This window comes from Choloepus didactylus, chromosome 19 (genome assembly GCF_015220235.1).
Source record: "Choloepus didactylus isolate mChoDid1 chromosome 19, mChoDid1.pri, whole genome shotgun sequence".
Classification (NCBI taxonomy): Eukaryota; Metazoa; Chordata; class Mammalia; order Pilosa; family Megalonychidae; genus Choloepus; species Choloepus didactylus.
Window position 1 is genome coordinate 24426944 of NC_051325.1, and position 23603 is coordinate 24450546.

The window sequence follows — 23603 nt, forward strand, 5'->3', positions numbered from 1 at the left end:
AACTGCAGCAGCCACTCGATGCCCCGCCAGTATCCTGAGGGTCTCTACTGCAAGCACCTGTGACTGATTTCCATAGGGTTCCTCCAGGCTCAGGAGGGGACTTGGCCCCCCACAGGGCTGGCTGCAAGCATTCAGGTACTTAACAACCCTGAAAACAGCCCTCAGGATGGAAGATGGTGGATAAATACCTCACCTTCTTTGCCCGGCAATTGGGGCAAGACAGGAATGTTCTAAGTCTGTCCGAGAAGTCCTTAGCAGGCGTTCTGGTTTGCTAATGCTGCCTTTTTGAAACATACCAGAAACGGATTGGCTTTTATAAAAGGGGATTTATTTGGGTACACAGTTAGTCTTAAGGCCATAAAGTGTCCAAGGTAACGCATGAACAGTCGGGTACCTTCACTGGAGGATGGCCAATGGTGTCTGGAAAACCTCTGTTAGCTGGGAAGGCATGTGGCTGTCATCTGCTCCAGAGTTCTGGTTTCAAAATGGCTTTCTCCCAGGACGTTCCTCTCTAGGCTGCAGCTTCTCTCCAAAATGTCACTCTCAGTTGCTCTTTGGGCATTTGTCCTCTTTTAGCTTCCCCGGAGCAAAAGTCTGCTTTCAAAGGCCTCCAAAATGTCTCTCTAAGCTGCAGCTCCCCTCTCAGCTCCTGTGCAAGAATTCTTCAAAGTGTCCCTTTTGGCTATAGCAAGCTCACTCCTGTCTGAGCTTATATAGTGCTCTAGTAAACTAATCAAGGCCTGCACTGAATGGGCAGAGCCACACCTCCATGGAAATTATCCAATCAGAGTTATCACCTGCAGTTGGGTGGGTGGCTTCTCCATGGAAACACTCAATCAAAGAATTACAATCTAATCAACACTAATATGTCTGCCCACACAAGATTGCATCAAAGATAATGGCGTTTTGGGGGACATAATACATTCAAACTGGCACAGTAGGACTGAACCCTAGTAGCCCACAGTGGACAGGTGCTTGTTGATGTCCCCTTCCATCCCTGTCTAACTTCCCCACTCACCTACCAGTGCTTCCTGGGATCATCCCCCAAATAAAATCTGTGCACTCACATCCTTGTCTCAGGGTCTGGATCTAAGATAGACCTAAGAATTCAGAAACCTTTAAATTCTTTCCTTGAGGGCTCAGGAAACTGAAGCTGGGGTAGGATCTGAAAAAGCTCACTGTTCTCCTGCCCAGGTCCTGATCCTCGGGGGTCTGCCATCTGAAATCTGAAGAGAGTTGAGAAAATGTACCAGCCAGGACTCAGAATGCTCTTTGGAATTGCCTGACTAGAAGCCAGGTGAGTCAGAGGTCCCCTGCTAACCTATGGAATCATTACGAGGTAGGCTCAGGCTGGGCCCGCTATGAGGCCCCGATGCAGCTGCCTGGCTTGTTTTTCATGACGCAGCAGCACAGTTGAAAAGCCTTCAGGGTTTTTTCCACTGCCTCCTCCCTTGAGTTCCCATTTCATTTCCAAAGCACTCATTGGGCTGAGGGTTGGCTGAGAATTGGTTTTACCCTTATGGATAGCTCTGGCAATTAATTAAACGCAAGTGCTTCTGGAGGGACAGAGAAAGAACTTCAAATACAATTGCCCTCACCAAGACAGGCCCAAGTGAGGTTTCAGATACAGAAACACCATCACAAAACAATAAGAAATAGATGTGTTCTTTCCCTGTTTGAATCCAGAAAGGCTTACACATCCTCAACGTTCAGACAAGAAATTTTTCCTTTTGTCTCCCGCCTGAATTTACCAGTCACCTGGGTCTGTGATTGCTTAGCAACCTTGGAGAGATGCACTAGATGTTCCCAGAGCCCTCTGGACCCAAGGATATCCCACACTTAAACCCAAGGGCCCCAAGTTATCTGGGGAGGGAACTGGGGGACCTGCAGTGGCTGGAGGATAATAACACACATCTAAGTTCTGTGGTTTGACAATCAGGGAAAGTTGCCCAGGGCCCAGCCTGTGAAGATGAAGGAGCTTTTCCTTTGACTTATGCTCTCAAGATTGGCGGGGGCTGTGGTAGATTTTTTTTCTCCTCTCAGTGTCCATGTTCTTTGGTGGTCCCCTCCCATACCACTCTGGGCTTGACCCCATTGCTTTGGTCAATGGGGCAACAGAAAATGTGACTTCAGCAGAGACTTGAAAAGTGCCAGCATATTAGGGCTCACTCTCTCTTGCTTTTTCTGGTGAACTCTGCACCTGCCACCATATGATAATGCCCAGGCTGTCCTTTAATGAGGAGAAAGAACCATGTGGCCCATACACACCTGTTTCCTCAGCTGAGACCAAGCACCAACCACCAGGCATGGGACTGACATCATCCTGAACCAACCAGACCCCAGCTAAATGAAGAGCTACCCAGTCACTCCAAGCAATAGGACACAATTGCTGTTTTAAGCCACCACGTTTGGGGATGGTTTGTTACACAGCGAAAGAGAACTGTCTCAGGGTCTCTGTGCCAGTTTGGATATATTATGTCGTTCAGAAAAAGCCATGTTCTTTAATGCAATCTTCTGGGGGCAGACATGTTAGTGTTGATTAGGTTGGAATCTTTTGATTGTTTCCATGGAGATGTGACTCAATCAACTGTGGGTGAAACTATTTTGATTAAATTATTTCCATGGAGATATGGACCCCATCCATTCAGGGTGGGTCTTGATTTAATCACTGGGAGTCCTATAAAAGAGCTCAAAACAGAAGGACCTCAGAGCAGCTAAGAGGGACATTTTTGAGAGAAGCTAAGAGCTGACAATGATGCTGACATTTGGACATGCTTGGAGATGTTTGGAGATCCTAGCCCAGAGTTTGCTCCAGAGAAGCTTAGAGAGGACCCTGAAGCTTAGATACACAGGAGTTGAAGCTAAGAGAAACCCAGAGACATTTTGGAGAAAGCCATTTTGAAACACAACCTGGGAGCAAAGGAACAGCAGACACCAGCCACGTGCCTTCCCAGCTGACAGAGGTGTTCCAGACGCCATCAGCCATTCTTCAGTTAAGGGATCATCTTGTTGATGCCTTAGTTTTGACACTCAGAACTGTAAACTTGTAACTTAATAAACCCCCTTTATAAAAGCCAATACATTTCTTGGTATTTTGCATAACAGCAGCATTAGCAAACCGGAACAGTCTCCAAGCTATCCCTGGTAACTAGATGACATGGGAATCCACTCCTCCCTTCACTCCACTGGCTTCCTCCCACCTGACTACCCAGAGGGTGGAGGGGGGGCCAAACACTGATTTCTCACCAGTGGAAATCTCAAGATATTTTCATATCACTTTATAGATGTTGTGGACATCGCAAAATGTCATATACTCTCTTCACCACTTTGAAATTATGGTAATTATTAGACTCACCACTAAAACTTGTTATTTAATGCTTTAATTTCAAAAGACCATGTATTACTGTATCACATATTTGTTTTTTAAAATATTTTGATAGCTGCAATTCGATATAATTGACTTTCTATGTAATCCTATGTATTTTACTTTAGACATTTGTAAGTATCACCGTGAAAAGGGATCCATAGACTTCGCCAGGCTGGCAGTAGGGTCCATGAGTTAAAAAACCCTAAGACTTCTTGAATTCTATTCAGATCAAAAAACTTGGCTGATCTGTTTAGTGCAGCTTATTTGCCCAACCTTGTCTACAAAATATTGACATCACTATGAAGACATCCATAAGAAAAAGCTAAGGCAACAAACTCAGACAACGTCTAATCATATCTGATTCTGCCAGGTGTTCACCCAGTTTTTCCTGGCAGATCAGAGAACCGGCAAGAATGCCATAATTTTGGTAGGCAGAAGACACAAACTCAAATGCCTACAGGGGCTGGGAAGAAAGTAAAAATTGCTGATAGGACCAGGTAAATAAAGACAAGTAGTGTAAGACTTTGTGGCAAATTGAAGAGGAAAGACCCTGCCTTAAGGCATTCAAGTTAAAGATATTTACAAGTCCAGCAATGGCCAAATAAGTTTGTGGATAACCTGTGGGCTACTAGCTTTCCATCCATGGATTAAGGACAAGACTGGGGAACTGGATGTTTGGTCAACCTTCATCCCAGAGCTGGCTCTGCCATCAGTTAAGTAGGTGACCAGGGCAGTCAAATTAATTATGCCCCAGTTTCCAGATCTGAAAATGGTGATTTCTATATCCTGTATCTTCCCAGAGCTGTCATAAAGTTAAAATTTAGATTATAGTGGTGAAACAATGTGGAAAAAAGAAAAAAAGTTATTAAACAGATGCAATTGTTTGGTAGGTGACCCGGTAAAACTTTAGTCTGTCTATATAGAACATGGTTCTTGTTAATCACTACCACATTCTTGAAAATCACTAGCACACTAGCCTGTGCAATTCCAAAGAGGCACCTAAAAAACGGCCAAGGGGATCTTCTCCACTTCATTGAGAGGCCAACTCTGGTGGACTGGGGGCAGAGTTGTTAGTCGAGTTGGTGAGGAAAAAGATATCAAATCCACATGAGTCTCAAGTCCTAACATGGGAGACTTAATTTCTAATTTAATGATGCATGAAAGCCTCACCCAGGAAAGTGATGTTGAGGGCAACCTCAAATAAATAAAACCAACAAAAAGGAGAAAAACCAGTTATTAGACTCCAGAATACTACAGCAAGAAGAATGAGAACATGATCTTGAACCTGAATTTGCTGGTTTAGAGGCAAGACCTTGTAGCCTAGCAGAATCTCTGGACCCAGGTCTTCCTCTCCCAGGGTCTATGGGGCCTCACATAGAACTCGTGCATCTCCTCATCCAACCACATGACCACCCCGAACATTCACCTTCTCTTTAGACCAAAGATGACTCAGCTTTATGCTGGGCCTTTTTGCTGATTGGTGGAAAGATGGGATCTGGTGAGTGTTTCCCTCTTCTCATCATGTCCAAGGAAATTTGTGGCTGTGTTCCATATTATAGTTGGCTGGGACAAGGAGGTCATAGCCATTTCTTCTCCCATTTGGGCTGTGTATGTTCTCATGAAGCTCACATATCATAAACCCTAAGTAGCTATGGAAGGAACTAGTGGTGTGAGTCTTAGGCCTGAAGACAAATTTACCCTCTAGTTTAATAGCCTGTGTCAGAATCCTTGGTTTGACTCCAATGGGGGAGTCCTTCTGCTTACAGAAGCCATAGGTGCCCCAGCTCATCAGAATATCCATGCACGTAACACTGTGAAGCTTAAGGACACAATGAGCCAGAGGGGAAACATCTTGGACCAGAGGATCAGATTTATCCCTAATTTCTGCCACTTTAGGCTGTTTGGATTTAATGAAGTCACTTCCAAGCTCTGTGCCCCGGATCTATGAGTTGCACCTGGTTTTGAGGTCTGGGAGCCAAATAAGAAGACGATGGGAAAGCACATCTATTTTATTCAGATCAAGATTCACTTTATTTTTATTGATGGTAAATGATGGCATCAAGTGCTGGGGTTCTGGTGAAAGCGGAGAGTGAGTGGGGAATACAAGACAGCAAGCTCTAGATAACTCAGGTCTCTGCTCAAATGCCACCTTTCAGAAAGGCCTTCTCTCATGACCCTTTCCAAATCAGTACTCTATTCCCTTACTCTGCATTACTTTATTCATGCCATTGTGACAGCTGGAAAATATGCTTACCCTAGCTCAGCTTAACAGTCTACTCTTTGAACTTAGTTCCCAGAAGGACATTGACCAAACCCTCTCAGTTCTGCTTACAGGAATAAGATAACAGAATAATATCAAGAACACCCTGTGGCCCAGTGAATCAGTGACTCCCTCCTCAAAAGACAAGTTGGATATTCCTGGCTGGTCAGCTAAGAATAGAGTCATGAAGACCCTGCACATAGAAGTTTGCACCTCAATATCTAAATCTAATCACTGAAGGTGGAACAATAAGACGTGCTTGAGACAACACAGAATTGAGAAATTTGCCTGGGCCCTCCTCACAAAGATCCAGCATCATCGCTGACCTGACAAGAACGTATCTTGCAGCCATTACTTAGTTTTTGACCCCAACCCCCTTTCCTTTACTCATAAAAACCCTAACTCACCTCCTCACTTTGAACTGGTTTTGGGAAGATTTTTCCAGTTCCTTGCCAGTGCATTTGCAATAAAATCACCTTCTCACTGAAAGACGTGTTTCTCCTCTGTAGCACTGGATTGGGTAGGCTCTCCTATTGGAAAAAGCCATGCTTGCAGTAGCAATTGTTTGTCATTCTCCACTATCATGTAAACTCTGTGAGATCAGGGATAGTGTCTGTTTTGTTCTTTGCTTAGTCCCATTGCTTAGAACACTGCCTAGCATATAGTAGGGTCATGATACATATTTGATGGATGAGTAATGAGGAGGAACATCCCATAGATCAGGAAAGTCTGAGCCAGGAAAGACTCTTGTTGGTTTTTGTTAAGTTTCCCTGTTCTTGAGGATGAGGTAGTTTATTTTTCCAAAGCAACAGAGCAGTTGTCAGTGGTTTGTTAGCCAACCCAGGCTTTTGGAGACAGGAAGGGAAGGGGGTTTATTGTGTTAGCCTTGAAACTGCTCCTTCCACCAATCAAACTGTGTGGTTCCAGCAGGGGCTGTCATATTCTTACATGATATTCCACACCCACAATGGATTGGTGTAGGCTGGGCAACTGGCCCAAGCTGGGCCAATCAGGGCCCTCCTTGGATTTTTGAACATGGGGTACAGACAACAGATGTCAGTCCTTCTCCCATAGTGGATGTGAAGGGAAGTACAAATTGGGAGCTTGTGGGTGTCCATGTTTCTAGTATGTAGAGGGAGGAGGTGGTATTTTGACAAGAGAGACTGAAGTCAATGGACAGATAGAAGCAGGAATAGGAGGCAGAAAGAGCACCCTGATAGCATTTGAACATTGGGTTTGAGTTGTTCCTAAATTCCAGCTACCTCTCTGCCCATCCCATGATTTGTCTGACTTCTCAACATTTACTTAGATTCTTTGGGCCAATAAACCTCCATTTTTGCATAAACCATTTATGTTTTTTTTTTTTTTGTCACATGCAAAACCCAAAGAGACCTAAGCAATGTGGCCAACCTGGTCAGGAATTTCTGCCTGGCAGCTTAGAATCATGGAAATGTTCTTAGACGGCTTTGAGGAGGTTGGGCCACCTCTTCAGGCCAGAAACCTCTGAGAGCAACAACAGACGGAGAGATTTCCCAATTGGAGAACGGACCTGTGCAGGAGAGAAACTTGGAAGAGATGGCAGAAGAAGTAGCAAGGTAGTTCAGGGCAGTAGAAAGAGCACTGAACTGTGAGTCAGGAGACCTGGCTGCAATGCTCACCCTGCAACCTTGGGTAAATAATTTATTTCTGGGCCTTGTGATTTGATTTATCATTTTGAAAAATGCCATTTTTAAGGTCTGAGCCAGCTCCACAAGTCTATAATTCTACCTGAGAAGAGGACAGAAAAGAAGGGCAAAGTGAAAGAGGATCCTTTCCCTAGGGATAGTTGATGCTCTGATCCAAGGCAGAAAATGAGAAATTGCAGGTGATAGGCAGAAATGGAAGCTAGCCAGGCCCCTCTGTCCCCTTGTGATGGTTTACAGTGGGGCCCGGAGGAGGAGGGATGGAAACTGCTTTATCTTTTTAACTGTAGGTTCCTTCTTTCTGGCATTCCTCAGAGGCTGCAGGTTGGGACTGCAGGAGAAGGAAAAGGGCTTTCCTGTCATTTGGTGAGATTTTAAGTTTTGGTAAGTTTGGGAACAAGATTCTGGGATCCAGACATTGAGCTACTGTTGTAGGAATCAAATCATAATGAAGGAGAACACTAGCCCCCATCCGAGCTCCCCTTCCTCATTCTGTGGACACTCACCTTCCTCATCCTGCAAACCCACTCTCATGAACAATAGCATCTTTATTACCAAGTCAGAAGAGTGAGTAGAGACTTTTATCCAGTGGCCCAGGAAGCCCTTCTGTCTCCAAGTACCCAAGCTTTTGTAAGACAGAGAAGAGTGAAAACACCTCATCCTCATCAGACTCACTTTTAGATAGATGGGAACACTTTAAAAGGCTACTAAAATCTTGGGGAAGTGCTTCTGACTATGTGCATCAGAATCTCCTGGAGTTGATAAAAAAGCATACCCCTAGAGTTCTAGAGTTTTGGATTCAGTAGGTCTGGGGAAGGGCCCAAGAAATTATTTTCTAACAAACTCATAGAAGATGCGATGCTGTTGGTCCAAGTGCCACCATTTGAGAACCAATGTCCTACAGTATTGAATCATTAATTGTGGAAGGTCAGTAGCACTGCACCTGGATCTTCAGTTCAACTCAGATTCTTCCCCTTATTAGCTATGGAAAAAGAAGGAACCATTTTCTCCTCCTCAAAGCCTCCTCAAACTCTACCTTGCTCCATAAAATTGGAACCCCCACTCTTTGGGAAGATCAGTGTTGGGAAGGTGGCTTCTACCATTCCCCTTCCTTCACTTGCTCCCCTCTCCCAAAGGAGGAGTGTGACTAAATGCTTTAGGAGACAGGAAATAGGCAGTGAGCAAGCCTAGCTCAGCCCCACTTGGCTTTTTCTCCAGGATCTGCCTGCCCACAGCAAGCTTGCATTTTCTGCTCCTCCAAGGTGCAGGCTTCCTGAGGCAGGTTCTGCCCCTTGGGTGGGGGTAAGGGTGGGTGGACAGAGTCTATGGTTTTCTAGCTTTCTGTCTTACTACGTAAGTCTCTGCATCTTTTCTCTGGTGGGTCTCAATGTCTAGACTGGAACTAGGAAGCAGTAGGAAATCTGATAATGGCTGCTGGTTAAAACCATTTTTTTTCCAATGCAGCTTTAACAAAAAGCCTGATATTTTAATCACTTACTCCTGTCTATATATCAACATGGAAAGGGCAGGGTGGCAATGAGCATCTTAGAATCCTTGGCAGGTATCTTGACCATACATTATCCTCTCTGAGTCAAGTGTAGAAAATAACACCCACCATTCAGGAGGTTGCTGGAGAAATTAAATATAACACTAGCTATGATAGATAATAATATAGTAATTAGCACGTAGTAGATGCTCAAAAGATAGCATGAGTTTCAAAAAAAAAAAAAAAATTTCCCAACCAAGCTTTCTTGTCCTGTAGGAATTCTCCTAAAAGCAGACTATGAAGTTATTGATGGATACAGGGTTGCTTTCCCAACTCTGAAGAACATTCTGAGAATGTGGCTTAAGAGCATGCATTTCAAAGTTCATATAACTTGCTTATACAGGTTTCATATTTATTGGTTTATGAATAAAGCTAAAGGTTTTGGCAGTGAGGTAGGAATCTTATATCCAAGGTTGGCTGCAAGACTGGGTCTCTGTTTGCATCTCTCTGCCTGCAGATTGTGAGACACATACCAAGACACGACTATAGAGGTGTCCCACACATGCACACACACAATATTTAATAAGGCCCCCTCAAACAAAAACTTAACATAAAGCTGAATACAAAATGAAGCCAACAGATGCAGTTTCAACTCAGATTCTTCCCCTTATTAGCTATGGAAAAAGAAGGAACCATTTTCTCCTCCTCAAAGCCTCCTCAAACTCTACCTTGCTCCATAAAATCGGAACCCCCACTCTTTGGGAAGATCAGTGTTGGGAAGCCAACAGATGCAGTTTCAAATTTGCAGCAAATTTCTTTTCCATGAGCTAAAGAATAGCAGGAAAATTTTAACAGAGCATCTCTTTTAACTCCTCAAAGGCCTTAGAACCCAAGATATTAAGCAAGAAAGAGCTAGTGTTTAGTGAAATAATAACTGAGCATCTTTGGGTTTCAAACACTATCCTGAGAATCATGAGGCTGTTCTCAAAATAGCGATGCTATTCAAATGCATCTTTCAATCCTCCCCAAAATAGAAAAATTGAAGACTGTTGACACATTTTCCCATGCTTGCTGCTCAAGCTAGAAATTAATGTGATACCAAGACCTGTTGTTTTTTTTAAGCAAACTCTATATTATAAAGAGGAAAAGAAGCATATGGTCTTCACGTAATCTGCAATAAAGAATATTGGAAAATCTGGCTTGGCAAATCACAAATAACAGACCATGATAAGAACAGTCTTCTTCCTCTCACCCAGAGAGAAGTATGTATCAGAATACTTCACAAGCATTAGCTCCTTTAGGTCTCATGACAACTATGTGGCATACATTTAGCAGCTATTGCTTTCTTTTTACAGATGTGAAGCTTAAGGCTCAGTCAGATTAGGTAAGTTGTTGAGGGTCAAATAACTAAAGTGACAGAGCTGGGCTAAATTCACTTCTCAATCCACTGTTCAATCACCTCGTCTGGGCACTTAGAGTCCTCTGAATACCCATATCACCATATCCCACCTAATCTTTTTGGTGCAGAGGCCTGAACTATTTGGATTTTGCTGATTTAAGTTCTACACGTCAGAAGCATGCTTTCTGCTACAAGATCTCAGTGGATTTTGTGAAACTCATGGGAAAAACTCATGGAGTAGTGGAGCAAAACATGGAATTTGTAGTCAGATAAGTGCCCAAACTCTTTTAAGGTTACCATGGAAATTAAATTAGACCACAGAGAAAAGAATTCTAAGCGATAAGCCAAGGGTCAAGTGTAGCATATGAGAGGACTTCATTTTGTTACTGTTCCTTTGTGGTCAAGTGGTGTCTTCATTTTCAGCTGGAGAAAGCAGGTTGTTGAGTGACTGACTAGTGGTTTTGGACTTGTTTCATGGGAAGGAGTGGGGGGAGGAAAGAAATGCAAAATTCAGTGCTCAATTGGTAGTGGCTTTTTCCTATAAGATAAATGGAGTGGATTTACCATATCGTGCCTAGATTCATTTGTTTTTCCCAGAGAAGGGGACACTTGCTGTTTGAAAGAAAAAACATCTATTAAAGATCAGTGTTTGTGGAGGACACTTTTCAGAAAGCCAGATCAACATGGAGAGCTGGTGTACATCATGCCAAGTCTAATAAGACAGCAGCAAATATATGACTCTGAAGACAAAAGGTGGCCAAAGCCACCTGTCTACTCCCCTGGTGACTATAATATACATGCCAAAGGATATGTGGACATGGCATCAAAAATATCCTTTCTATCTTAGTGAACAGTAAAGAATTTTAACTTTATGTAAATTTCAATAAAAATTAACAAACTTTTTGTATTTTATGAATGGTTAACAGCTTGGCTTTATACATGAAACTGACTCAAATCATTCTTAGACAATGATTTTTCATCTCTGAAATATAAACCTACTTGTAGTGATGCTTTTCTTGAGAATCCTCTGATCCTTGATTAGTATTATAACCCCTGACTCACAGGTGATAAAACAGCAGAATTATAAATTATTTGTCAAATTTTGACAGCTAGTTGAGGTGATTCCAAGTTCTTCCTTGAGACAATTTTTTTCTGGTTTGTAGGGTAAATCTACAAGTCGGGCTATACAGGGATTCCTGAGTTGTTCTGATCACAACATTTGATAAACGAAAGGCAGAATTACTTACAGTGGTAGAATTCTTTTCTCTGCAAAGAGGTAGCTGATATTCCCATTCACTCATTCATTTCCTGCATACCTGGCATGCAACAGGCACTGTTATGGACATTGATTCAAACATGGTTAGGATATGGCCCTTGCTCTCAAAGACTTTCGTTGTCTATTAAGGCAGAAAAAAGCATAAGTAGGTAACTATGAAACAACATGATAAATCTTGAAAGGAGATGGGAGCATTGTTCATTAATATGGTGTAGTAAATTTCTAAATGCAGTGGTGGTGGTGGTGGGGACTAGCACTACTTATACTTGATCTTAAATCTCTGAACCTTGTGCAATAATAGGGAGTTATCATAGGAGGGAAGTACATTGGCTTGGGAGGGACTGCATCCAAAGGACACTGTCACCATGTCTTCCATTGCTCCATGAGTTTTAGGGTTGGGGCTAGGTTCTCTGGCCTAGGAGGCACTGTGTTTCTTGAAGCTTGACCTCTTCTCCCCATAAGTGGTGGGAAATGGTCTCCACAAGAAGACGTCCCAGTGGACTGGAATCCTAGTATAAAGACCTGTATTTAACCATATCCTAGTTGACTGCCATTTAAATGGAGACACATTTATACTAGGGTATATCCTAGATATTTATTTAGCTCCCTGAAGACTGAGACTGGTTCTTAATACATATTTCTGTTTATGGTGTAGCAATCTGTCTTTGGAAACTGACTACTCATTAGAAACCTTAAATCTATTGCATATTTTGGATAGAGAGCTAGCTTCTTTTTTAAGTTTAGCCAATGTCTTAGATTCTAAGAAGACCCTACATAGGAAATGTGTTTTCTAAAATAATAATGCATCTTACTACCTCAAAAGGGGAAGCTCAACATAATGCATTGAGGGAAGAAACATGCCTATTTTATTTACAGCTGTATCTTCAGTAACCAGGATAATACGTGCTTTCCTGGTACATGACGGTTGCTCAATCAATATTTGTTGAATAAATAAATAAATTAAGAATGCCATAATTGATAGTTAATGTATGTTTGAAGAACACATGGACAGTCATCTTGGAGTTGGGTAAAATGGACACATTCAGCAATTTTCCCTGGCATAAATCAGGAGCACTATCATGATTTTTAGTGTTGTAGTGAAGTTACTATGGAGTTTCCTATTAAAATAAAAAAAAAAATCACTTGTCAGGACTACTGCATATCGAAATCATTTGCCAGTGTTCTTCTCAGCAGGCTTTCTGGCACTTATTTTCCTCTATTTCTGTTTATCCATGCAGAAGTCCCAGTGTGGTTTACCCATGGCTAGCTGTCAGACTAACCCAGGACTAACTGCAGGGAATTTCAGTGTTTTGCAATTTCTCAGTCTTTATTCTTGAAACTGTACAGAAGGTGAAGGTGAATAATGGAGATCAGCAATTTGGTCTGAGAATCTCTATGAAAAAGGAACTCTGGCGAAATTGCAGGACTCTCAGAGCTCGACTGCAAGATTTCTCTCAAATAGGGATGAGACGAGAGAGTGCAGGGCTGAACTCTGGCCAGAGGGGGGCACCTAAGAGGCTTTCATTTGCTTACTTGCTGTTATCAGTAAAGGACAGAATGCACTCATTCAAGCCCAGAGGCATGGAAAGTCATCTCCCAAATTCAAAATCTGTTGACTAGCATCATTTGGATATAGGAAGTGATGGGGAAGTTGGGACCACATGGTCATTTTGTAGAACCTGCCACTTTAGTAGGAAAATATCGTTGCTCTTCAAGTATAAAAATGAATCATCTTGCAAGGCAAGACCTGGTGAGTCAGCAAAAAGTGCAGTCTCAATTCAAGCCATGAGAATTAGTGATCTTTGTGTAATAGGAACCAAAACAAATAAACAACAACAAAAACACAAAGGAAGAAGAAAAAAAAATAAACAAATTAGCTTTGTTCTTCCTTTACATGGATTAGAATTTGGCTGCATCTTCTAGCTAAGAGGATCAAATATATTTTTTCCATGATCAAAGAAGGCAAACCATAACCCAAGGGCAGGTGCCATTCAGAATCAATCCAGAGCAGGCATCGGAATTCACAATGACTGAGTTTCTCTAGAATGGTTGCTAAGCATTTCAAAGGAAACACTAATCCTTAAACAGGATTTTTCCCCCTGTCTTTCTGGGACAAGGGATACAGATTTGTTCCTACCATCAGTTAATCACTGCTGAGGTTAACCTCTGTGAGTCAGCAATAACAAATTGGTTATGTTTTCCTCTTGTAATGCCGTGCTTTTGCTTTACCTTGGTGGAAATACGCTGAAATCTGCAATAGGAATGGGCTTGTGACAAGGAAGTCAAGTCTCTTCTGGGGTGTGTGGATTTAATTTGCATGAGACTGTGGATTTAATGAACAAATAGTGCATCATCAGCTGCCTTAGTGGCACAACTTTTTGGCCTCTGAACTTTAAATCTTGTAGGTTATAAAACCTCCTCCTCACTTTGCCCCTTGTCCTTAAAGCTTTCTTGAAATGTTATTTTACCCCTCATCCTCACAACTGGATTAGTTTTTGAGCTGGTTACCAGCATCATGTGATTCAGGTCATATGGAAATGTCACTTCTGAAGTGCTTAAGAGCGCACAGATTCTATAAAAGCTTCTCTTTTCCATTTTCTAAGTGGCAGAGGAAGAAAGAGGAGGAGTGAGATCACAGCTAATTGCCTTAAGTCAGAAAGAGGAGAAGACCAAAAAGAGGTCTAGAAAGGAATAAAAAAACAATTAATTAGGTTGAAAGATGAATTATGAAAAGTATATAAATTGGACTGAGAAGGAAAGAAGATACCCAAAGCAGTGATGACTTAAGGTTTCAGAAAGATGATGTCAAAGCCATTATAGCACAAATTAAGGAATTGGCATGGATGTATTTAATCTTAAGATGTGGAGCCAGGTCAGTTACTGAAGCATTATTAAGGCAATTCCAGCTGAGACCAGGTGGTCACTAGACCCAGGCCTATTGCTATTTTCAGCACTGATTTCATTGACTTCTGAATGGTAGGAATATTGGACAAAATTATTCCACTCTGTTATTCTGCCATTCTGAGTTCAACAGTGGTTGACTGACTTATTCAAAGAAGTCGTGATTCCAAAACAGAAAATTACAAGCAGTTGCTATAGGGCTAGAACCAGGTCTCCAAACTCGCTGTCACACCAGGCTGCCCACGGAGGGGGAGAAGACATTGCAAAAAAATTCATGTACATTCTCTGTGCCTCATTTGACCAGTATGAAGAAGACGGATAATCTTGGGAGCTTAGTTTCTGGAATCAGGCTGATTGCATTTCAATCCTGGCTCTGCCTCAGTTTCCTCATCTATAATATGTAAATAATAATAGTAAGCTGACTACAGGGGTGTTATGAGGATTCAATAAGCTACTTCAGGTAAATGCTTTTAGAATGAATGGCTCACTCTTTGTTCCATGGGCCTATTCAGATTAATCACTGAACTGGGTATCTGTGTCCTTCTAATTCAGATTTATGGCTAAGTGTTGTGTAACATTATATCTGAATTCATATGGCTTATGTTTTGCAACCTTCATTTAGAAGTAAGTTAGAAACTGCTTGGACTTCTATATTGGGCGAAATGCTTTGAGATCCTTGTGGAGAAAATTGTGTAAAAAAGAGGAACTACTATTGCTAGGGCAATGATAGTGATTCTGAAGAGTCTTTAGTGGCAGCTGGGGTTCTCTGGAAATTTCTCTGAAGTGTCTTTCCTCTTGTAAGACTAATTTCTTTTCAATTATTTCTTCACTTGCCATGTCCTGCTTCCTCGATGCCCTGTTGCATCTCCTCCCTTCCTCTCACCAGACGCTTGAAAGGCCCTATGGACTCAGTAACCACTAGCCTGACCTCCTCCTAAAGCATCAAACGTCACTACCTCCAAATTTCCCTGGCTTGAAAATCAAAACATTATCACACAGATGCCTCCCCTGCCAGTGTTTTGGTGAAGAACAGATAGGGGTAGTCCCTTGACAGTTCACAGCTGGGAATGAAATAGCTATAAAGTTTATGTCTGCAACAGTCATTTCTTCCTCCACATGATGCCATTGGCTAGTTCAGTTCTGCAGCTCTGCTGGCATCTGTAATTTTGAAGCTCTGCTGTGATGGTTGTAACCACAAGATTAAAAAGGAAATGGGTCTAGTTCAGAAGTGAGGGTAATCAGCAAAAGTCAACGGGTTGGTAGAAAAGAAATACGATGTACTGCCAACCTCGCCAACCTCGCCTCTCCCCAATTTTCCAAAATTTTACTAGAGCATCGTTGTTTTTCAGTATTAGTCATTTGGGGCTGGTTCTATTTGTCGGACTGCCTGAAACATGCACAGAAAAAACCGGCATCTTTTTTCATCAGTCCTGTCAATGTATTTGAAAATGCAGAATACTCAGAGTGTGGAAGACAGCGCCCTGTCCAGTGTATGTCATTCAATTGTACCTTCTGGTGACTACTTATCACCAGATTCCTGACCTGTTTTTCAATCTCTCTGGCATATACTCATCTTGAATAATTCTTTCTAGTCAATAAAGTCATAATTAACTTCTGGGCAGGGCTTATATGTCCACGTAGTTACGTGTTTCCTAAAGAGTGGTCTTATCTAAATGAGGACTGATTAATTTTCTTTTAAATTAATCTTCCCTTATGATACCAATTTGTTCTCCTCTATTCTGGAATAACACACAAATTTAATCCACCCTGTCAATAGCAATTCCTGGATATCAAAAAAGACATGGTTGCTTTGTAATATCGGCATCTATATTGCTCAGAAATCAATTTTAGTTTGAGGACAAAGTATCAAATCCTCCTCTTGGCATTCAAAGCCTTCCGTAGCAGGCTTTGACTTTAGCTCTGGTATATTCCCCCACATGAGATCTCTACACCAGACAAATGGATGAGCAGTTTCAGGGTTTGCTGACCATAGCTTGGGCTTGCCTAACTTGGGGTTCTGTTTATACAGCAATTTTTACTTAGTAGACCTGCCCCACCTCTCTCCAACCTCCACAAGCCAGTTCATTCTAGTTCACTGTTATTTGCCCTCCTGAGAATTTACCCTCCTTATTTTTTAATCACATTCACTAGGCAATTAATTATATATGCCCTCACTATTTTTCTTTCACTGTGAATATTGGGTTTTCTTTCATTTATTAATTTTATTATTACTTTTATTAAGATTATTAGATGTTCAACTTCTTGAGGCCAAAGACCACATAACCCTGAGTGCTTATATCCCTAATGGGGTTCATTTATATGTCCAGTGTTCACTGATTAATCAATATCTTCCTATCAGGTTGATCCCTAGTGACAAGGGATGACATTGCAGAAGCATATCCAGTGCGGGGGATGAAAAACTCAATTTTCTTACCTTTATAAAATTGTAAAACAGTTCCTATAATGTGAGAAAACTAGTTTATTCATAGTGCATTGTCTAAAAATCAGATTTATCTATTTTTCTGCTTCATATTTCCTTTATCAATCTTTTTCCCAGAATACTTTTCTTACTTCTTTCTACTAATCCTTCAAAACCTACACATTTTACTAAAGGCCAGCTGCTACACAGAAAGGTGCCACTGCTTTTGGTTGATAACCACTACTCTGGGGTTAACATTTGGAGCTTAGGAATGTTTTTAGACAAGCTAATTAAGGGACAGTTTGTACTGGGTATGTGCATGTGTGGTTGTGCGTGTTTAACAAAGTAAAAATAAAATTGTGAATGCTTAAGTGGTATCATCATGAGGAGGTTAGGAAGATTTCAGATTGTTTTATAATTTGAATGCCTCTGTGGGAAATGCAGAAAATGCCAATAGACAAATAAGCAGGTACCATCAGAGGGTCAGTGCAAACGTTTTCATCTGTTCCTGCTCTTCTTACTGTATTGCCTGGATTTTTAAAGTTCAAAATTTTAAATAGGTGCTCCCTTGATTTTTTTTTTTTGAAGTTTATCAACAATATAAATTTAAGTTCATGCTTCAATTATGATTTTCTTTAATTTCGAAGGAAACTATCCTAGAATTAACTCCATAATTGTGCACATCTCCTCTTCCCCCCAGCACTGAGCCTTTTGCCAGATTCACTGCAGTCCTCCCCCTCCCTCTTCACCCCCATCTTCCACTAGCAAACAAACCCAGCAGTAATTACTAATATCCAAGCACGTAATTCCGGCAGCGTTAGGCTTGTCATTTGCTGCAACTACGCAGAGAGCTCTCTGGACATACAGCATGAAGTCAAAGCATTTTTAAATACTCCTGCCCATCTTTTTTCCCCCCACTTCAATCACTAAAACACAGTTATTTATTTCTTCTGCAGATTGGAGAGTTATGAACATCTTCCATGCAGTAACACATTCAAGTAAATTTCCAACCAAATAACTTTACATCCATGCACAGTAACAGATCAAAATATGCATATATGAAATATATAATTACGCATAAAAGGAGGGGGAAGCACTAGAAAATAAATAGCTGGGAGCAAAAATACCTATGTGGATAGGACATTTTAGCACCTCTAGTATACAGATGATTGGAATTATTACTAAACACGTCCCAAGATCTTATTTTGGGGCTTTTTAGAGGATTATGATGGCACTTCTTTAATGTGTTTTACATATTCTTACATATGACACTGTTATTCTTATTTACTCAGAAAGCACAATTTTACTCCTTGTCATTTTATGTCAATTTTGTCTACATCAAACAGAGAAAAATATTCTTGTGATGATTTTTGTTGGTTTACAGTCTCCAAGCCTCAGAGTAGAAAATGGTTCAAGTACTTATCACCGCCTCAGCAAAATCCCGCAATGCTACAATAGAAATTGCAGTAGATTTTTAGGCCAGAGTCCAGTTTCAGTCTAAAACATGGTTCTTTCACCTGCATTAGCCTGAAGGACACAATTGGATTCACCTGAGGAAGACCAGTCTCAATGTTGTCAAATCAGAAGCTCTCAACCTGAGATAACCAACATCCTTAGAAAACATTTACTTCCACTAATTCTGAAATCATAGCTAAAGGAGTTAAATTTATACTCCCTAGGACCTGTAAATATTTCCCAGAAAATATAGTTTTGTGAACGTGTGCTTGTGTTCATGCATAGTTACAAGGGTAGAGGAAGAAGGAAGAGGAAGAGGGATTCATGCTTAAAGTTGATTATGCTTAGTTCAGCTATCCCCAAATTTTTGTTAAACAGAAATATATATGGAGAGATCACTCCTATAAGCAGACAATGTTGGCGTCTTCATTTATATCCCACTCATGCCCACCCAAGAGCAGTAGGCAGTGCAATACCCGCTCTGTGTTAAACACAAAAACAAACCAAAAACCTTGATATCCGATAGGAAGGTAAATGCAGATTTAAGAAATGTGTTTATTTCCTACCTAAAATAAAGGGCGACAGAAGATTTCCACAAGTAGACTTATTTTTTTAAAAGCTGTGCAGGAGGTGTGTAGGAAGAAGGCATTGCCTGCAAAGGAGTCCCTGCGGGCAGGATTTTTTTTTTTTTTTTAACCTACTACGCCTGCTCTATTGAGGGTCTCTGTGAGACCCGGGTCTCAGACAGGCAATCTGTCCTCCAGCCCTGGCACATCTCATCCTGGCCAGGCATCGCCGCCGCTGAAGGGTCACGGGCGCCCGCGCGGGCCCTTTGTGTTGCTGTCCAGGGTGCTGAGTGAGGGCCGCCGCAGTACCCGAGGCCAACGCATCCCCGCCAGCACTCCGCAGAGCCCTCCCACCCAGCACCAACCGCCCGCCTCCCGCCAGCCTGCAGTTGACGTGGAGCAGGCGGCATAAATCAAGTCCGTGGGGGCATGGAGGCTGCTGTCGCTGCAGCAGCTCAGCTTGCCCGGGGCGGGAACTACCCCCTTCTCCTCTTTTCGCCTCCCCAACGCCCACAACCTGCCTTCCCCTTAATCCTGCACTGGATAATAGCACTCTAATGACAACAGTCATAATAATAGGGTTGGAAGAACAGATTTTTTCTTCTTTTCTTTTCTTTTTGTCTATAGAAAAACAAAACGGCAGCAGCCCAAACACCTCTGAAAACTGCATCGCAAAACGGAAGAGAGAGAGGGTCCCACCACAGTTTTAAAAGAGTAAGTTATTATCTGGAACGTATCCTCACGCTTCCTTCCCATTGCTCCATCTGCAGTGTCCCCGTTCATCCCTTCCCCAAGCAGCTCACCTCGAAAATACTTTATAAAGCCCCAGGCGGGAGTCTAGCCAGAGGCGCACACACGGAATACCGCACCCTAGGTGCACAAATACTTGTATTGCCCAAGGCCACCTGATCTGCCCAGCTGTGGTCCTCTTTGGGAATGCAGCCACACAAAGCCAGTACCGGGACCAGGGAAGGGGTTCCTTACCTGGGCTTCTCCAGAGGGTGGTGTTCGCCGGGTCCCAGCAGGTTGCAAGTGTGGAGGAGCCGCCGAGCAGGGAGAGAAGGCGAGACAGCGCCTGACCTCCCCGAGGTTTCGTCTTCAATGCAACGTGAGCTCTGCCCTCATCAAAGATGGCCGTCCCTTTGACGTCAGCAGCTTTTAATAGCCTGCTCCTCTAGGGGCGGGGAGGAAGTATGAGGCGGGGAGGGCGGAGGGAGGACGCAGGCTGCGGGTGGGAGGGGAGGAGCCGCGAGGTGCCGAGCGCTTGACTCAGCTCCCGGCGCACTTTACTGAAGCCTTTGTATGTTAGTCTTTTATAAACTCCCGAACTGGGCGATTCTTATGACTCCATATTAATACACGGTCTTGGGAAAACACATCTATCTGGCGACTTTTTCTGTTATACACACACACACGTGTGTTTGTATATGTGTACTAATATATGTATGTATGGGTGTATATGTTGTATTCTAGATATTGTGTCTATACATATACATATGTGTGTATGTGTGTGTGTGTGTGTACTTTTTTTCCCTGTTGAGTCTTTGGTTGACTCATGGAAAGAGGAGGGGGAGATAGAAGAAGCGGAGAAGGAGATGGTGATGGCGGGGAGAGATGTTGGGGGAGCTAGATTTCAGCTGCGATTTGTTTTCGTCAAAGAAGAAGGTCCGAAGGGGCATCCCTGTCAACCCTCACCAGCTCCATATATGGCCAGGCTACGTGGGTTGCTATTTTTATGAGTGATTTGTTCATTTTATCAAAGCAGCATCCAGGGCTTGGAGTTCGCATTAATGTGGTCAGCTGGAGAGACAGACTCGCACACGTTATTTTCAAGTACGTCAGAGCAATTATCGCCGAGAGCTATCAAATGAGTTGGGGGAAAGGGGAGGGAAGGGTAGTTAACCAAACGAGCGTCGCTTTGCTAGGGCTTGAGGCTTGGAGTAGCGTTGTTGACGGAGGGCAAAACAGATGACGCTGTTCTCCGTTGAATGTGAGATCGGATCCTGACGTTCTGTGTTGGGTATCTTCAGAATCGTCCACGGAGGCGAGTACGAGCCTTACAGAACCGTCCAGACTTCCGGGGGAAGGTGGAGGACTGCAGGATCAAGGATGGCTTGGACGAGATGCAATTCTAGTGGTTCCCTCAGTGCGCAAACCCTGGGTAACGACAGAGGCTGACTCGGGGGCATTCTGACGATCCCCAAAGGACGTGGGCAAGAAAGAATAGTTCTGCTGCTCATATAAGAGATTAAAAATAATAACCATAAAGCAATAATCCTAACCGTCCTCCTTTGTTGTACATTAGGCGACCAGGGAGAGCTGGGGGGAGGGTGATCGGGGGGGGGTATGCAAATGGTTCCGCGGTGGCAGCCTCGGATGAGTCACAGGTGCTGGGGAGGCTGTCCTGGGGCTCTCCGCGGGGAGGGCGAGCTGGGGAGCGCGTGGGAGGTGGGGGACGTCGGCTGAGGAACTGTTTGTACTTTTCCAGGAAGGATGCGATTAGAAATCGTGCCTTGTAGTGTTAAAACTTGATGGCCTCTTTTAGATGATGGAAATTCCTTGTCTCCTTTAGAAGAAACCATTCAGAGCTGGGTTCTGAAAATCAACATGCAATAAAAAGCCCCCCTATCCCAACACCCCTCACCCACACAGAGTTCGCTGGCCTGAGAGCCAAGCTTGAGCAGTTATAAGGCTTTTAATTGCACGTGATTGGAGAAAAAGAGAGAGGGTGGAGGGATACAGACCCTAGGAAAGGAGTAAAAACAGTTGTAAAGGGACTGTGTTAGAGGACGCAAAGCTGGAAGAATTTAATAAAGGATGCCTTAATTGGAAATAAGTAGAAGCCATTTTTTTCTTAAAGATCCTCTGACCCAAAGGGTATTTTGAAATATTAATCTTTGCAATAATAATTAATAAATGGTGTCTGGATTTTCATTAAAGCTGCAGTCCTAAAATAAAGCATGCTATTGAAATTTGTTTACTTAAATATTTATTAAACATTTAAGATTCCTCTACAATAATGAACAAGAAAATCAAAATCTGTATGGTCCTTAGATATTTAATTGCCAGTAAAACTCTCCTAGCTATGATTGTTAATTTCATTATAAAGCAAGTAGGAATGGGGTGGGAGAAGTGGTGATAAATACAGTGGCACTGCAAAATCTTTTATAGTCAGGATTTTTTCCAAAATGTGACACACACAAACAAGGCAGCATGCAGAAGTTTGGGGGAGAGGGGAAAACTGCAGTGGGGAGAAACAAAATATGTGTAGGGCTATCAGACTAGAAGTCATTCAGGCAGCAAGTTTTGTGAAGGAACGGGAGGGAGGGGGAGGGGAGCAGGGGATTTTCCAGATTAAAAAAAAAAAGTTGAAAAGTAACTACGTCAGTAACGGGAGTTTATCCTGCAGGCAAAAACTGTGTGGAAGTCAACCGGGGAGGGACTGGCTACGTGTTCTGAGTTTTCAATTGCTGATGCCCCACACTGACATCTTTAAAAATTACAGATAAGATGAGAGTCAGACAGATTCAGGGCGTCACAGAAAATACCACAGGCTCTACAGATTATCTGGCAGTGGTGACAGCATTTTCCATTTCCCTGTGCTGGTGTTGAAAATGATGCGTTTGAGAGGTTCTTCATCTTGCTTTGGAAAAGGTAGCAGAGAAACATAAATATTGGACATTTAGGTCCATTTGGAGCTAAAAAGCCTACTAAGGATGAAAGATAGCCCAACATGTATTTTGAATATGATAGTGAGATTTCCCCCCTGTACAGCCCCCCACCCCTGCCGCGGCCCCCCAGGGTTTTCTCATTTCTTGATTTAAAAACAAACAAACAACAAAAAAACAAAAAAACCCACAAAAAAACAGCCACAGCCATTCTTGCCAGTAGGATTGATTACCAGCATTTTCATTTTACTCAGGGTCTATAAAGCCTTGAATCACACAGAGAAGGAAGGTGATGGAAAATTTGCTCCAAAATGATTCAGCTGCATGTGAGTTATTTCTATAAAGAGCCAACACCTTAAGTAGCTAATGCTTAGGAACTCAGTCCATGAGAAAAGAGAAAATTACCTGCTCTGTAGGATGTTTATTTACACTATGTTAATTCAGTGTTCTGGTACACCAGGCCCCAAAGTATTCGGGTTTGTAACAGCTTCTGATCCAAAGTATTTAGCTTGTATTCTCTTAACCAAGGTGCAAAATTTATGGTTGACTCAAAAATTACAACCTCATAAGGGATAATACAATAAATCATTTTATGAACTACCATATAAATCTAAAGTCAACTTGGGAGTAGTTTAGAACTAGCCCAGCTCAGAACCAATCCCTACAAAGTCCTCCTTGGGGCACACCTGGCACCCTGTAAAAATGTTTCAAATCACCCTGAGGGCACAGGAGGAGGGCACAAGAATACAGTTTGACAGATCAACTGTTTTGATTCTGTGGTTTGTTTCTCACATGATGTTGTTTGTCACTTTCTCTTTACATGCTCTTCTAGCTCTTACCGCAGTTCCTGCCCCACTTACAGCTAGTGACCTGATAGTGTCTTGGGAAAGCTTAAATGCCCCAGGTCTAAATTCTCCAGGCTGTTGTTCCTTCGAGCCTCTGAGGTAGAGACATATCTTGAGAGAGGTAGAAAGAGAACCAGGGATATTGGTTTCTGTTTCTGGCTTGCCATGTTGAAGCAAAATAAGACAGCACACTCGGAATTTTAAATAACATTTTGTTCTTTCGTAAGAGCAGCATTGTAGGAAGGAAGGAGGGGAGGGCTCTTTAGTCAGAGGCTGGGT

General features: G+C 42.5%; 1 protein-coding gene across 2 annotated transcripts in view; it reads right to left on the reverse strand.

Annotated features, from left to right (window-relative positions):
- The window catches only part of SNAP25 (synaptosome associated protein 25), a 90228-nt gene extending 70279 nt beyond the window's left edge, over nucleotides 1–19949 (reverse strand). For both annotated transcript variants that reach the window (XM_037811598.1, XM_037811599.1), the window contains exon 1: nucleotides 19796–19949. The gene's annotated coding sequence lies outside the window, so the exon portion shown is untranslated. The remainder of the gene's footprint in view (nucleotides 1–19795) is intronic.
- Nucleotides 19950–23603: the final 3654 nt, after the last annotated feature.